This window comes from Trachypithecus francoisi, unplaced genomic scaffold (genome assembly GCF_009764315.1).
Source record: "Trachypithecus francoisi isolate TF-2019V2 unplaced genomic scaffold, Tfra_2.0 Lachesis_group21, whole genome shotgun sequence".
Lineage (NCBI taxonomy): Eukaryota > Metazoa > Chordata > Mammalia > Primates > Cercopithecidae > Trachypithecus > Trachypithecus francoisi.
In genome coordinates this window covers 6,888,872-6,903,444 of record NW_022681467.1, presented here as the reverse complement: position 1 = coordinate 6,903,444, position 14,573 = coordinate 6,888,872, and the positions used below count along the sequence as shown (strand labels likewise).

At 39.3% G+C, this 14,573-nt stretch overlaps 1 protein-coding gene across 6 annotated transcripts in view; it reads left to right on the top strand.

Annotated features, from left to right (window-relative positions):
* SLC24A3 (solute carrier family 24 member 3) overlaps window positions 1-14,573 on the top strand; it is a 514,808-nt gene that overhangs the window by 186,555 nt on the left and 313,680 nt on the right. The gene's annotated exons all lie outside the window — the stretch shown is intronic.

Below are 14,573 nucleotides of genomic sequence, written 5' to 3'. Positions count from 1 at the left end.
TACTAGGAATTACTTGTCATTGTAGAATTTGTATGATAACCCTTGAAAAGATGATCTTTTATGGCTCTGCAAAAGGAAATTACCAATATCCTGGTTCCCAGATGTTTAAACTTCTAATGGGTATACGAGTTGGCTCGCAAAGGTTGATGTGCTCTTGCTGTTGCCTTTCAAATTGGTGCACTTTAAAACAGACCAAACAATGAGTATACAAGGTTTATTAATCTTTACTGTTTACAGTAACAATAAAGCAAGACATAATAAACTTTTAAATTTTCTAATAGCTACATTAAATAAAGTAAAAATGAGCAGGCAAACTTGACTTGAATAATATATTTTATTTTACCCATTTTAGTTTTGAGACAATATCATCAACATGAAGTCAGGATACAAATTATTAATGAGTTATTTAAATTCTCTTTTTATAGTAATTCTTCAAAATCTGGTGTACATTTTACACTTATAGAACATCTCAATTCAGACTATTCACATTTTGAATGCTCAACAGCCATGTTGTCAGTGGCTATCCTATTGAATACAACAAGTCTAGAACATGCAGTGGTTTAAGTGCAATAAATAATAGCCACACATTGTTCAAAGCCTTTGATTGGAATGAAACATGATCAGTATCAGCACTGTTTTAAGACTTTGTTCATAGTGCAGATCAAATTACTTCTCTGGCATTTAGGAAGGTTTAAGCTGATGGAGTATAATTTTCACTGACACTTTCATTTGCCAGGATCATATGGTGTCTAAAAAATATGCAGTCATGTCAAATCACGGTAATTAGTGCCAGAAAAAAAAAATGTGTCAAAGCATGCATGCAGACTCTAACATCTCCACTTGCCAACCTTGTGTGTGAATGTTCTTTTGCATTTTCATCTCAGTCAACAGTACTGAATTCTGCTTCAGGATATGTACACATGGCCTGTGCTAGTATAGGTGGGACTGAATTTAGAACAGAACTTGGCCTGAAGGGTAAATGAGAAAGTGATCTTTAACATCGCTAAATACTGGAGGTAGAAAACGCATGAGCATACACTAGACACTGATAAATGTGTTTGTATATGCGTTTGCATTTCAATCCAACTCAATAGAATTCATTCTTTTGGTCTCAATGTAAGCATATCATACCCACTTTTCAAATTTCCCCTTATTCCATGTCTTGCATATTTTTAAGATACAGATTTGAAACTCTTAAATCATACATTATCTTTTTCTCATTAGCAAAATTTCTTCCACAATCCATATTTTTTCTCCTCTCAATATACACGTGATTTGTTTTACATCATAACCAGTTAGGTTCTTGCCAAAGGTATGAAATAATTTTTTGAGATGGCGTTCTCTTGACGCCAAGCCCTCCAATCAAGATAAGAAAGTAGTTGGAAACCACAACAGTTGGAAAGGAAACAAGACTTGAGCCCAGGAGTTGAGTAGTGTTTTCAAACTTTGAAGGAAAACATAATCCTAAAAACAACTTATTATGGATAACAGACATTTGTTGTCTTCAAAAGCAGAAATGGTTTTTCCATATCTCTTATTTCATTTTGCCTTAAAAATGTTAGCTTTTTTCAAAATGTGCTTATAAAGGAAAAGGTTGTGCCTTTTTTTTCTTTTCTTTCTTTCTTTTTTTTGAGTGGTAATTAAACAGATAAAGAGAACAAGGTAAAGATTCTAAAGTTTGAGACTGTTAAAGTAGTCAGAGTCTGCATCTATTAAATAAGTTGGAAGCTTCCAGGAAATAACATAATTTGGAACTGTTGTTGTGATGTTGAAAGGGCTGTTAGTTCTTGATGCAGTTGTGTGAGAGTCTGAAGGAGGAGGAGCTCTTGGGCAACAGGAAGTGAGATTCCAGTAGGAAGTGAGAGGCTCACAGAGATGAGAAAGCTGGCTATTCATCTGCCACTTGAGCAAGGAAGAAGCTCTATGGAGAAAACCAACACCATTTTCTTAAAACACTGCTCTAGAGGAATAATAACCTACCTTATGAGATTATGGATGTTTTCTACTTCTTTTTTCTATCTTGGCTTCTTTCTCTTTAATTATTACTTTTTACTCATCTCAGGAATTAAAGTCTTCTCTCTTCTATTGGTAATCATTTCCTTTTGACTTATGATTTCACTTGTGTAACTCCCCATTGATATACCTTTATTACTTTACTTAAAGGCTCTGTAACTTTTTTCTCCTTCTTTAAAAAAGACTGTTGGGATTTTGACTGAGATTGTGTTGAATCTATAGCTCAAACTGGGGAGAATTGATATCTTAATAATAATGAATCTTCCAACACATGAATATGGTATATCGCTCCATTTACTTCAGTGTTCAATTTCTCTCAGCAATGTTTTGTAATTTGCATTGTGCAGGTCTTACACATCTTTTGTCAGATTTATCCCATTTTTGATGCTAAAAAGTGTGTTGCTTTTTAAATTTTTGATATGTTGTTTTAATTTCAACTTTCAATTGTTCATTGTTAACATTTAAAAATATGATAGATTTTTGCATATTGATTTTGTATCTTGCAACCTTGTGAAACTCACATATTTGTTCTAATACCTTTTAGTCTACAACATTAAATTTTCCACATAGAGGGTCATAACATTTGCAAATGAAGACAGTTTTACTTTTGTCTTTTCCAATGTAAAGAAAGACATTTTATTTATTTTTCTTGCCTTATTGCACTGGCTAGAACTTCTGTAATTTTGAACAGAAGTGAGGAGAGTAGCTATCCTTGTTTTGCCCCATATCTGGAAAATGCATTTAATCTTTCACTATTAGATTAATTATTCTGTTTTAGTCTTCAGAATAATTCTGGCTTCATAAAATAAGTTACATGGGAGCTAAACAAGTTTTGTGTGCAATTGGTATTATTTATTTCTTAGTTGGTAGAACTTACCAGTGAAGCCATCTGGGCCTAGAGTTTTATTTGCATTAACGTTTTTAACTATAAATTCAATTTCTTTAGTAGATGAGAGCTATTCAAATTATCTGTTTCTTTGGTAGTTTGTTCAGGAATTTGTTCATTTCATCCATGTTGTCAAATTTATTGACATAAGGTTGTTCAAATATCTACTTAGCATCCTTTACATGTACATATAGAATCTATGTTGATGTCACCTCCCTCATTCCTAAACTGTCTGAATAGTTATCATTTTTTATGACCATCTCAAGAATCAGCTTTTGGTTTCATTGATTTTCTTAATTGTTGTGTTCTTTGTTTATTTTGTATTTTGTTGATCACACTCTGATCGTTATTATTTTCTATCTTCCACTTACTTTGAGTTTTATTCACTCTTCTTTTTCTAGTTTCTTAGGGTGGGAGCTGAGATCACTGATTTGAAACCTTTTTTCTTTTTCAATATAGATAAGGTCTGTATTTTTCCCCTTACTTGATGATATCTGGCAATGTTTGATATGGTATGTTTTTGTTTTCATTCATTTCAAAAATATTTCTAATTTCTCTCAGAATTCTTCTTTGACATATTGATTAGTTAGAAATATATTATTTTGTTTCCAAATATTTGAGAGATTTTTCAATTATCCCTTTGTGATTGATTTCTAGCATAATTCCACTATGGACAGGGAGCAAACTTTGTGTCACCTGAATCCTTTGAAGTTATTATAATTGAGGCTAATTTTTATGGCCCAGAATATGGTTTGTTTTGACAACTGTTCTGTGTGCACCTGAAAAGAATATACTTTCTGCTGTTGTTGGATGGAGTGTTTCATAAATGTCAATTTGGTCAAGTTGGTTGGTAGAGTTGTTTAAATCTACTATCTACTTACTGGCTTTCTATCTACTTGTTATATTAGTGATTGAGAGGAAGATGTTGAAATATCTTTTTGTTCTCTTTTATTTTGGATAGTTTCTATTGGTATATCTTCGATGTCACTAATCTTTTATTAGATGAAATATCTCATCTGCTGTTAATCTCGTCCAGCATATTTTTCTCAGATAGTGTGGTTTTCACTTAGAGATGCTCAATTTAAATCTTTTTTATATCTTCCATGTCTCTACATAACTTTTGGAACACAGAACAGATCGTTATAACAAGTTTTCCAACGTCTTTGCTCTAATTCTATCATCTGTATCAGTTCTTGGTTAGTTTTGATTGATTGATTTGTCTCCTCTTTATGGTTCCTGTTTTTCTGCTTCTCTGTACAGTTGGTCATTTTTGATTGGATATACAGACATTGTGGATTTTACCTTATTATGTGCTGGATATGTTTGTATTCTTGTAAATATTCTTGAGTTTTGTTCTGAGATTCAGTTAAGTTACTTGGACACAGTTTGATTCTTTTGGATCTTACTTTTTTAACTTGTTGGGCAGGATCACAGCAGCGCTCACCAGGGCTAATTATTACCCATTCTGAGGCAAGACCTTTCCATTTGCTCTACCCACTGCCCCAGGAATCTTTCCATTTTCCAGTCTTGCTGTTGAGAACAGGCACTATTCCTAGCCCTGCGTGAGTGCCGAGTGCTGTGACTCTAACCTCCTTGAGTGATTCTTTCTCGGGTAGGCTCTTCATCTGTATGTGCTGATCAGTGCTCAGCTGAATGCTCCCGTGGGACCCTCTGCAACCATCTAGAATTCTGTGTCTGAGCGGCTGTCTTCTCACTAGTGCCCTTCCATGAGGACTCTAGCTGTCTTGGTCTCCTTAGACTCTCAACTCCATTTCCTCAGTTCAAGGATCCTGCCAGCCTGCTTCTGTGTTTTCCTCCCCATGCGGTAGCATCTTGGAATCTCTCTCAAGGCAGTAAGCGGAGGCATTTCTTGGGCTCATGCTACTCATTTCCCATCTTTTGGGGATCACTGCCCTTTTATGCCTGATATCTATTGTCTTAAAAACTGTTTTATGTATTTTGCTTATTTATTTATTTTTGGTTGTTTAATGTAGGAGGGTAAATCCATTCCATTACTCCATCTTGATCAGAAGCTTAATCTGGGGGAAATGTTTAAATCCCAGTTCATCGATTTTCTCAATTTTCACCCATGTTTCCTAAGGCTGTCATCAAGTGTGTGAGCTGTTCAACGTAAAGTGCTTAGAGCATGCCTGGCATTTGGTAAGCCCCCCTCCATTTCAGGAGGGAAAATGACTGAGGTCCAAAAGAGACAATGGCGCCAACTGCTCTTCCTGAGATTGTCAAAAGAATAATGAGACAGTTTCTAGAATGTTAGGCAAACCTCTGAAGTCAGACAGTGGCTGAAGCACGAGTCCACAGAAGTAGGATGGCGCTGCCAGTGACCAGCCTCTCTCATCTCTCAAGGGTATTCTTGGAGAGTAAGAAGAGCTCATGCATCAAACTGGCATGAGTGGCAGAGGAACTGATGAAAGACTTCTAGATAGAAACGATTGTTGCATCTGATAGTCTGCTGTCCGTCTTGGGGATGATAAAAGGCATCCACTCAGATATGTATTGGAAAGTAGTTCGTAGCCTCAAATAATCAACAAATGTTTCTGGAACTTTGGGGATCATCTCCTTTGGACCCATTCTTGGGCTGATGAGAATACTGAACAATGGAAAGGTTAAGTGACTTGTCTCAAAGGATTTCCCAATAGAGATTGATTAGGAACCTGCCTGGCAAGTGGAGCAGCTGCTGTCAGGACCCTGCCTGAAGCTTCTCACCCTTACCACATCAAGTTCTGACTTCACTTCTTTGTCCAAGGGCTTTCTTTGACTCATAAAGCATGTTTTGCCTGTCAAGTGGAAGCGTGAAAGTGTAGGGAAATAATGCCCTTGTTCAAGAACCACTCTCAAATGACGACTGCAGGAATTGGTGTATAAGTACCCCAGCTTCATTCCTCAGGAGCAAATGCTTTACACTGCTTCCTGGAATTCACTCGTGGGATTGAGCTCCAGTTGTCTACAGTGGTAGCTGGTTTGATAACACACCTTTTATTGACCACCTTCACTTCATTGTCTCATTTCTCTACTTCCTACTGGTGTTTCTTGGGCTCACATCCCAAAAATCCTTGCCCTTGAATCCTTGTCTTGTTGTCTGCTTCTCGGAAGAACCCAAAATAAGGCAGGGGCTACATGGGGACAATTTACAAGTTTCAGGAAAGGAAGAAACAACTAAGGCAGAAATCCCTTTTTAATGTAATGTTATGAAAGAGGAAAGAAAGAATTACTGCTCTGAAGCTCTAATCTAAAGATTAGATAGAAGCCCTGGAGGAAATGATCACAAAATAATCAAATCCTTGATGATCTCAGTAGGAATAAGCCAGAAAATGAAGAGAGTTCAGTTTACGAAAACAGATTTGCTTAGATTTTCTCTCCAACCTTTTTCCCCTAACTATTACAGGAATGTGAGTGAAGGATGAATGGAGGTATTGGAACTATTATTTAGCAAACTAACCAGGGTCTCAGAAGGGCAAAAATGACGAGAAACCAACCAAGGCCTCACTGCAGACTCCATGTAGTTAGGGCACATTGGAAATGAGGCCATGTCCTCAAAGAGAAGTAGAATGAGACAGTCCAGCAATATTAAGCGGGCCAACATTGAAAGAAGTTGTTACCAGCAAAGGGCGTAAAAATAATGAAAACAAACAGAACATTTAAAATCTATTGGGCAGAAGGAAAGATCAGAGACGTTGTTTTTTTTGACAGATGAAAGTTTTAAAAATCTTTCTCACTTCTGTCCTTTCAGAAAAGATCAGCAGTGAACATTTGGCTGCAGCAAGTTCTAGTTATGACATTAGGAAAGAAGGCAAACACTAGATAGGGAGTGATGTAGTTCAAGATGACCCAGAAATATGGGATGCATTGAGCTTAGCAGGGCCCACACAGTGCTATCCAAAAGGACTTTCTGCATGGGTGAGCATGACCTGCCCCAGTGGTGTCCAGGACAGTGGCCACTAGCCACAGATGGCTCTTGAGCACTGGAAATGTTACTACTGTACCCAAAGAACTGAATTTTTAAATTTTATTAACTTTTAATCACTGTGATTATAATTAGCCATGTGTATGTGAGGGCTTCCATATTAGACATCCCAGGCCTGGAATATATTCCCCCAGGTAATGGGAGATGTCATGGAGGAGCCACTGGCCTCCCATTTTGAGACATCACCTAGGACAGAGAATGAGCCAGAGAACTGGGGAAGGGCCAGTGTCATTGTTGTACTTTTCTAAGAGAAATGTGACCACTGGAAACTACAGGTTTGTCCAATATCTTAAGGTACATGAGATTGTAACCCCATAGTAATGAACTGTTATGCATCTTCTTCATGCCTGTTAAACTTGTGATTCATTATCCCTTCAGGAAATCGGAGAATGCTTATTCTGTTCTGGAGAATGAAGTTTTGCCTGATTCTAGGATCACAAATAAAAGTCAATGATTTTTTTTTTAAAGAAATAGTTATTGAGTAATACACATGAGGTCAACTCTGGGAGCCACGTGGTGAACAAACAGACCCCATCTCTGCCTTCATCTCATGGAAATGTTCCTCTGGCAAAAAGAACAGACCTCTGACCAGTAATCACATTGATGTATTTCATTATAGTATAACTATAAAAGGTACTGTCATTAAAGAGGACAAAGTGCTGTGGGAACAAATAACAAGGGCCTCGGACATAGCTGAAGACAGAAGGGATGGCTCTTCGGGGGAAATAGCACTTAAGCAGGAGTTAGTCCAGCAGGTATGTAGCAGCAGCTGGGTGAGAAAGGGCATTCCAGGTAGAGGGAACAGCATGCGGACTGGCCCGGGGGAAGGAAGGACTTGGATATATTTCAGGAATCATAAGAATGCAGTGTAGCCAGAATGGAATTTGAAATATCCTCAAATGGTAGAGCCTTTTGGGGCAATAGAGCCCAGTGGTTTTCCCAACCACTTATGATTAGCAGGGGAATCCTTTAGTCAAACAAAGTAAAATGGGTAACCTCATGATAAAACAGGTAAAAGCAGCTGTGCTCAGGTCTCCTGTGTACTCCTGCAGGAAGTGCCTTCGCTAAGCTTTGGGACTTGGTGAAGGTCACATATCTTGATAAGAGCAAGGGGGAATCAGCATTGTGGTCATCTCGCCCCACTGCCAAAGGATACTTCTGCTTTACTGTAAAGCAGTAATTCTGAACCCGCTACCAGGGATTTCTTGTCACTCCTTTAAAATTCAATTTTACTCAGCAAGTATTTTTGAGTGCCTACTATGTGTGCCAGCTACTCTCCTGGGAGCTGGGAATATCTCGGTTAACAAAACAGACCATGGCACCTGGTGGAGCTAAATTTTGGGGAGTTCGTATTTAGACAATGAAATACAATGAACTATGGGGCTGGATAAGCCAATAGCCTTTCTAGTTGCAGAAATCCTTAGGTTCTTATGACAGCACTGTGGACAAATAAAAATTCCCTTACCCACTTGTCATGGGGCTGTAGGTAAAAGTGGAAAAGCAAATAGGCAATGAGAGCCACAGTTGGTACTTTGTAAGTAGGGCTTGCAAAGGAATTATCAGGAAACAAGAAATCCCCTGGAGCCGAAAGGGTCTAGTTTTACCCCAGGGTTTTCCCTGGCCTTCCATCAGCCTTTCTTCTTTCTCTGTATTTGTTCACATGCACCTAGCTGATGATTTGGGCATGAGTTTTAATCCAGTTCCATGCATTCTTCAATGTGATACAGTGTGGTTGCTAATGGGGCGCAGAGGTCGGGCTGGACACTTCTGTCGGGTGTGGTCTGTTCAGAGTGCAAGCATGTCCCCTTGCAACTGCGTGATACATGCAGCTCCTCACAAGAGCTTGGCCATGGCTGAAGGACTGAACGGGCTCTTCCCCAGGAGGCTGGCTCTTTCCCTATTTAAGTAAGTGGCAGTTCTTTCACCTGGTGCCCAAGCAAGATGGTCTTGCATTTCTTGTTTCTTTCAAGAGTATTAGGATTGAAATGGTTCTATTTTTAAGAGGCCAGTCAGTTTTTTTCCACTCTCTCTCGGGGTACTTAGGACAGAGAGAGCAGACAGTATGACACACCCCAAAGTCATCCTTCCCCAGTGACCACTAGCCAGGAGGTCCTGGGTCCACAGGGTGGGTTCTTGCTAAACACGACTTTCTCTGAAAGACAAAAATCACATCTTTTCAACTGCCCCTGCCCCAATCCCCACCTTCTCTGGAATCTTAATTCCAAGGTGCAGTGCATTTTTCCATAGTCCCTAGTCCCCAGGACTCCGGAGGGCCTGGGCCCACTCCTAGCATCCCCTCTGTACAGTGGCTTGAGTGAGAGGTTAGTTGGTGTGACTGAACCAGGACTTGGGATTCCCATGTTGGTGCTTCTTCCATTAGCTCTTTGAGAAAACCAGGAACTACAAGCACGTCAGTCTCAAGTTTGTCTTCCCATTTCTTCTGGAAAGTAAAAGTTACTGTTAGGAAAAAAGATTAGTGTTTAAAAAAACAACATGTTGGTGTGCCTTCTGTCAGTGGCATTCTAGCTGCCTCAAATTTCTTTTCATTTTGAGTCAGGGAATAAACGACCAAAATGTCTTCAGTACCCTGGCCACATGTATGGAAGCCAAAGGCAGAATAGCAACTTGGGTTAGATCACAAGGGAGAAGCGTAATTTCAGCCACATCTATCTTCACAATCACTGCCCCTCTACATTTTCATTGAAAACCATCCTGACTTAAATAACCTGATTCCCAATAGTGCATTTGGTTTCAGTGCTGTTTCCAACCAGTTTAAAACAAAATCACAAGCCTTGAAGAATTTGAAGAATTTAAATTTTATTTCTACTAGGGAAAATTATTGAAAGGTATAGCTTCTTGGGCTGACGGTCACACACTGGACAGTATAAAATGAAGGTGTCTTATTTTTGGCAGGTGTAGAAGGAACTTTGGGTAAAATAATGAAATGCTTTTAACACACGGATTTGGAAATGTATTCGTGTTTATTTCATGAATGATTTTCTCTGCTGAAGGATTGTGTTAATAAACATTCTGCTAGCAAATGGAATTTCTAAAAGGAGCTTCTGAAAATATGATTTTGAATTGCCTCATGAAACTTGCTGGAGTCTTGGGCCTGCCCTTCCTTCTTATTTAATTGCTTTAGAAAGTCCTTAGAATGCAGTCTAAGAGGCTTAACTGCCTTCAAGAATACTGTAGCAGCCCATCCCGAAGTGCTTAGTACATTAGAACATCTAGTGCTCTTAAAGATGGTGTGTGTGTGTGTGTGTGGGTGTGTGTGTGTGTGCGTGTGTGTGAGAGAGAGAGAGAGAGAGAGAGAGAGAAAGCATATCTAAATGTTGGTACCAAATCATACCCCATTGGAAAGATTCAATTTTCTGAAATTCCATGTAAGAATTTTTGTACTTATATATGAAGGCAATTGTGAAATTATAGAGAATTAGCAAAGTTTATTTAGAATTTGAGGGGTTTGGAGTGCAATTTTACAGCTTTTCTACCTCTTTTTTCTTTAATGTCCATGCAGAGACTAACATAATTGACTTTTAGATCTTTATCCAGAGAGTCAGTCCAATTCAATTCAAAAATGTTTATTGCCAGTCCACTCCGAACAAACAGGATGTGATTTCTACCTTAAAGGAATTTACAGTCTAGCTGGGGCTCAAGACACATGTTGACACATTTATTGCAATACAGAGTGATGAATGCAGTGAGAAAAGTGGAGTGAGCTACAGGAGCCTGACAGAAAGAGTGAAAGGTAGCACAGAGGGGGAAATCATTATATTTGGGGACCTGGAGATGCAGTAGACATCACAGCATGCTCCATGCCCTCAGTGGCCAGTTCAGCACCCTAACTGGAATGAGACAGTGCCATGACCTTGCCATCCCAAAGCATGGTGAGATTATTTGTTTGTTTCTTCTATTGTAAGTTAGAGAAATATCGCACCCCATTTATGAGGTCCTAAGTTTCCAAGACACAAGTACAATCCCTGGTGAAGTGAAGAGAGGGATCCAGTAAGAGATGGCAGTTGACAGACATGTGGTACTGCCAGGTCTCTGTGACTAGCACAGACATGTATCACTCACCAATCATGGTACTCTTTTCTGTTGATCTCTGACAACATGGTGAACCAGGCAGTTTCTACCAATCCATGAGTTTGGGATCCAGAGGATATCGATGGACAATTACCAGAGGATCCGTTTCTGGAAACTGAGTAAGAAGGTGGGGGCTTGTTGGATGTATTAATCCAGAGACGATGGAGGCATCCAAGGACTGGAGCTCCTCCTTGTCAGAGTCCGCAAGCAGCGTGGTTTATCATTCTGGGAGTGTGTTTGGCAGCAGCAGCACTGAGAGGATGGTGGTAGGAGACCTTTGGATAGTTGGAAATGCCCTTCAGATGGAAAGCATTCACCATCTTTAGTTTTTCTGTGTCCCAGTGCTGTGTCCTCATTCCTGTCTTCCTCCTGGGAGTTGAGAACGGGGCAGGTCGTGCTCTGATGCTGCAACTCCTGCTGCTTCCGGCATGAAGGGGCACCTGGCAGAGCAGAGCTACCTTTCATGTTGGACATAGAGGAGGGAAAATAACAACAAAGTTTTCCTGGCTTTAGAAGAGAACTGCAGGAAAGATGCAGCAGAGAAAGCTCTTCATGGAGAATAAATGAATCACGGAAGTGTCTATTTTAGGAATCTTTACTCTTGACTAATCTCAGACATAGAAAGAAAAGAAAGGAAAACAAGTAGCCAAGAACAACAATAGTAATGATAGTTGTCATTTAAACGTGCTCTTCTTTTCCATGTTATATAGATTCCCTTTCTCCATTATATTGATGGCTGAATCTTTTATATTTTAGCAAGGACATATTGGCAATGGTCGGTTTCTATCATGGCGTCTGCACGCTAACCATGAAACCACCACAAAAGAATTTGGCAGAAGGTGTCACTGAAATAGAAGTAAGTCCTACTTCTTTCTGCATTCGTGGTGGTTGGGACATACCAAGGATGAAGGCTGCTAACAGTTCTAAGGAAACCTTGTGGCTTTATGGGAGTAAACCTGTAAAACTGGTTCCTTCTTTGAACATTCTTTCTGTAACACTTAAAAAAATACCTACAGTTTGCAAAACACTTCTAAGAATAGAAAAGAAGCCTTCCTGTACCTCAATAAAATGTGAGAATAAAATGTTGAGTACAAATGCCTTTGAACTCAGAAACTGGAGAATTTGTAATATTTTACTTTTGTCTGTGAAACACATGCATGTTCACTGGAGAAAAGTCATAAAACACTGAAGTACCAAGTAAAAAATACTAATTATATCATTCAGATATACCATTAACATTTAGTACATCTGCTGTCATTAAAAATTCTATAAACATTTTTTAAAGTCTACATAATGCTTTGCCATTCCTAAGAGATTAACCTGTATAATAATTTCCCCCTTTTTCTATGTGAGGGTTTATTTTTGACATTAAAAATACTTTTTTTTTTTTTTTTTTTGAGACAGTCTCGCTCTGTCACCCAGCCTGGAGTGCAGTGGCGCAATCTCGGCTCACTGCAGCCTCCAATTCCCAGGTTCAGGCGATTCTCCTGCCTCAGCCTCCCGAATAGCTGGGATTACAGGTGCACACCACCACTCCTGGCTAATTTTTATATTTTTGGTAGAGAAAGGGTTTCACCATGTTGGCCAAGCCGGTCTTGAACTTCTGGCCTAAAGTGATCCGCCCACCTCAGCCTCCCAAACTGCTAGGATTACAGGTGTCAGCCAACGCACCCAGCCTAAAAATTCTGTTCTGATGACCATCCTTGTGCCAAAATTGGCATCTCCATTTTTGTCTATGTCATTAGGAGAGATTCCTAGAAGCAAAATACTGGTCAAGGGGTTATGGACAATTTAAAACTCCTCTGGGAGTAAGGGACATCCATATAATGTGGCAAATAATGTACAAAGCATTTCACCAGAGAAATGAGATTTACCTTCATGCTTTCTTTCATTCATTTGTTCATTCAGGAAACATTTATTGAGCTCCTGCTTTATGCTTTCACTGTTCTGGGCACAAGAGACACAGGGATGCACATGAGAAACTGGGTTTGGCTAAAGGGAGAAGACGACCCGAAAACACATCAAAGCACCAGATATTTTCCGGGAGAGTTCCGTGAAGAGCTCAGTGTTCTTGGGTTATGTTACTGAGTGTGATTGGTGGGGAGGGAGACTTAGAGCTTCTTCAGATTGTAGATCCAGGAGGCCTCTCTGAGAAGATGATTCATAGGCTGGGACTGAATCACAAGGAGACACCCTACGAAGACCAGGGAGAAGGAGGAGCCTTTCCCACGAAGAGGCGCAGCAGGAGCAGAGGCCCTGGAGGGGATCTCTGTGCATGGACAAGGGGAAGTAGAAACAGCTGCAGGGATGGTGGGTTCAGGAAGCAACACATGAGTGCAGATGTTGACACTGAAGGGTCTAGAGGCAAGATGTTTCCCATTAAGTGAAGACCAGGGTGTGCAGCTTTTGGACAGTATGCATGCCCTGAGAAGGAGGAGAATGTTCTGTGCCTGATCAGACAAGTGAGTTAGAAAAGGTTCTGAGCATCTTTGTGGATGAGCCACTGAGTCAGAAAGATTGCAGCGCAATTATGCTCAAATGTCTCATTGGAGAAGGAGTAGGGGAGATACATTTCTTATATGATTGTAACAAGCAAGGAAGAATAACCCAAGTGTCAAGCTAGGAAAATGATGCAATAAATTATGATAGACCTGAAGTATAAAATATTACGTGACTATTTAAAATCATGCTTGTGGAGAATTTTAATAACATAGGAAAATACTAACACTACTATCTTAAATTTTAAAAAATCTAAAACTATACATAAAACTATATACCATTATATAACTGTGCCATTATGTATAGTTTGAACATACATATAATGTGTGTATGTGTGTGTGTGTATGTATATATATACACACACATATATTCAAAAAATGTCCTGGCATAGAGTGGTCCAAAATGTTGTTAGTGGACGTCTTTGAGTGGTAGAATTGTGGTTATCTTTAATTTTTATGTTTGTCCTTTTTTGCATCTTTCAAATTTTTAATGATACATGCATCACATCTAAAATCTAAAAAATAAAGTATGTCAACAGTTTTTTGAATACCAGAATTCAGACGAAATTCATCGCACAGTTATTCAATTACAGAACAAGGAACTGCAGGAAGAATAGAGGCATTAGCTAGAAAAACGTTGGAAGGAACCATGTAATGAAGCAAGTTCCTCCCAAGAAGCAGGAGACTTTATCCAACTCCTCATTAGAGGCCTAGAAAAAAATACCTACAAAGAAGCAAGCAATGTGGCACCCAGAAGGTATTAAATAAGAGGTTAAAATAAATTATCATTTTAACAAAAAAAGGCATTAGACAGTGTCCTTGAGGAAGCGAACCCAGTGTGCGGTCATGGCCTCCAAAAAATAGAAGAGAAAGAAAAGAAAAAAGGAAGCAGCCTCATTGTCATGCGTCTGAGGACACATTTAGAGGAGAAACAGAAGGTGCTGTGCTCTGGCCTGGGTTGCTAGGCTCTCTCAGGCTATCTCACTGCAAGAAAGGTGGTCAGAGAAAGAGAACACTCAGGAACAATAAGTATGTATCAGATCATGAGAAAACAAAATGGCAGAACTGGAAGAAATATGCCTCTTCATCCCTGGTTGGGTTAAAA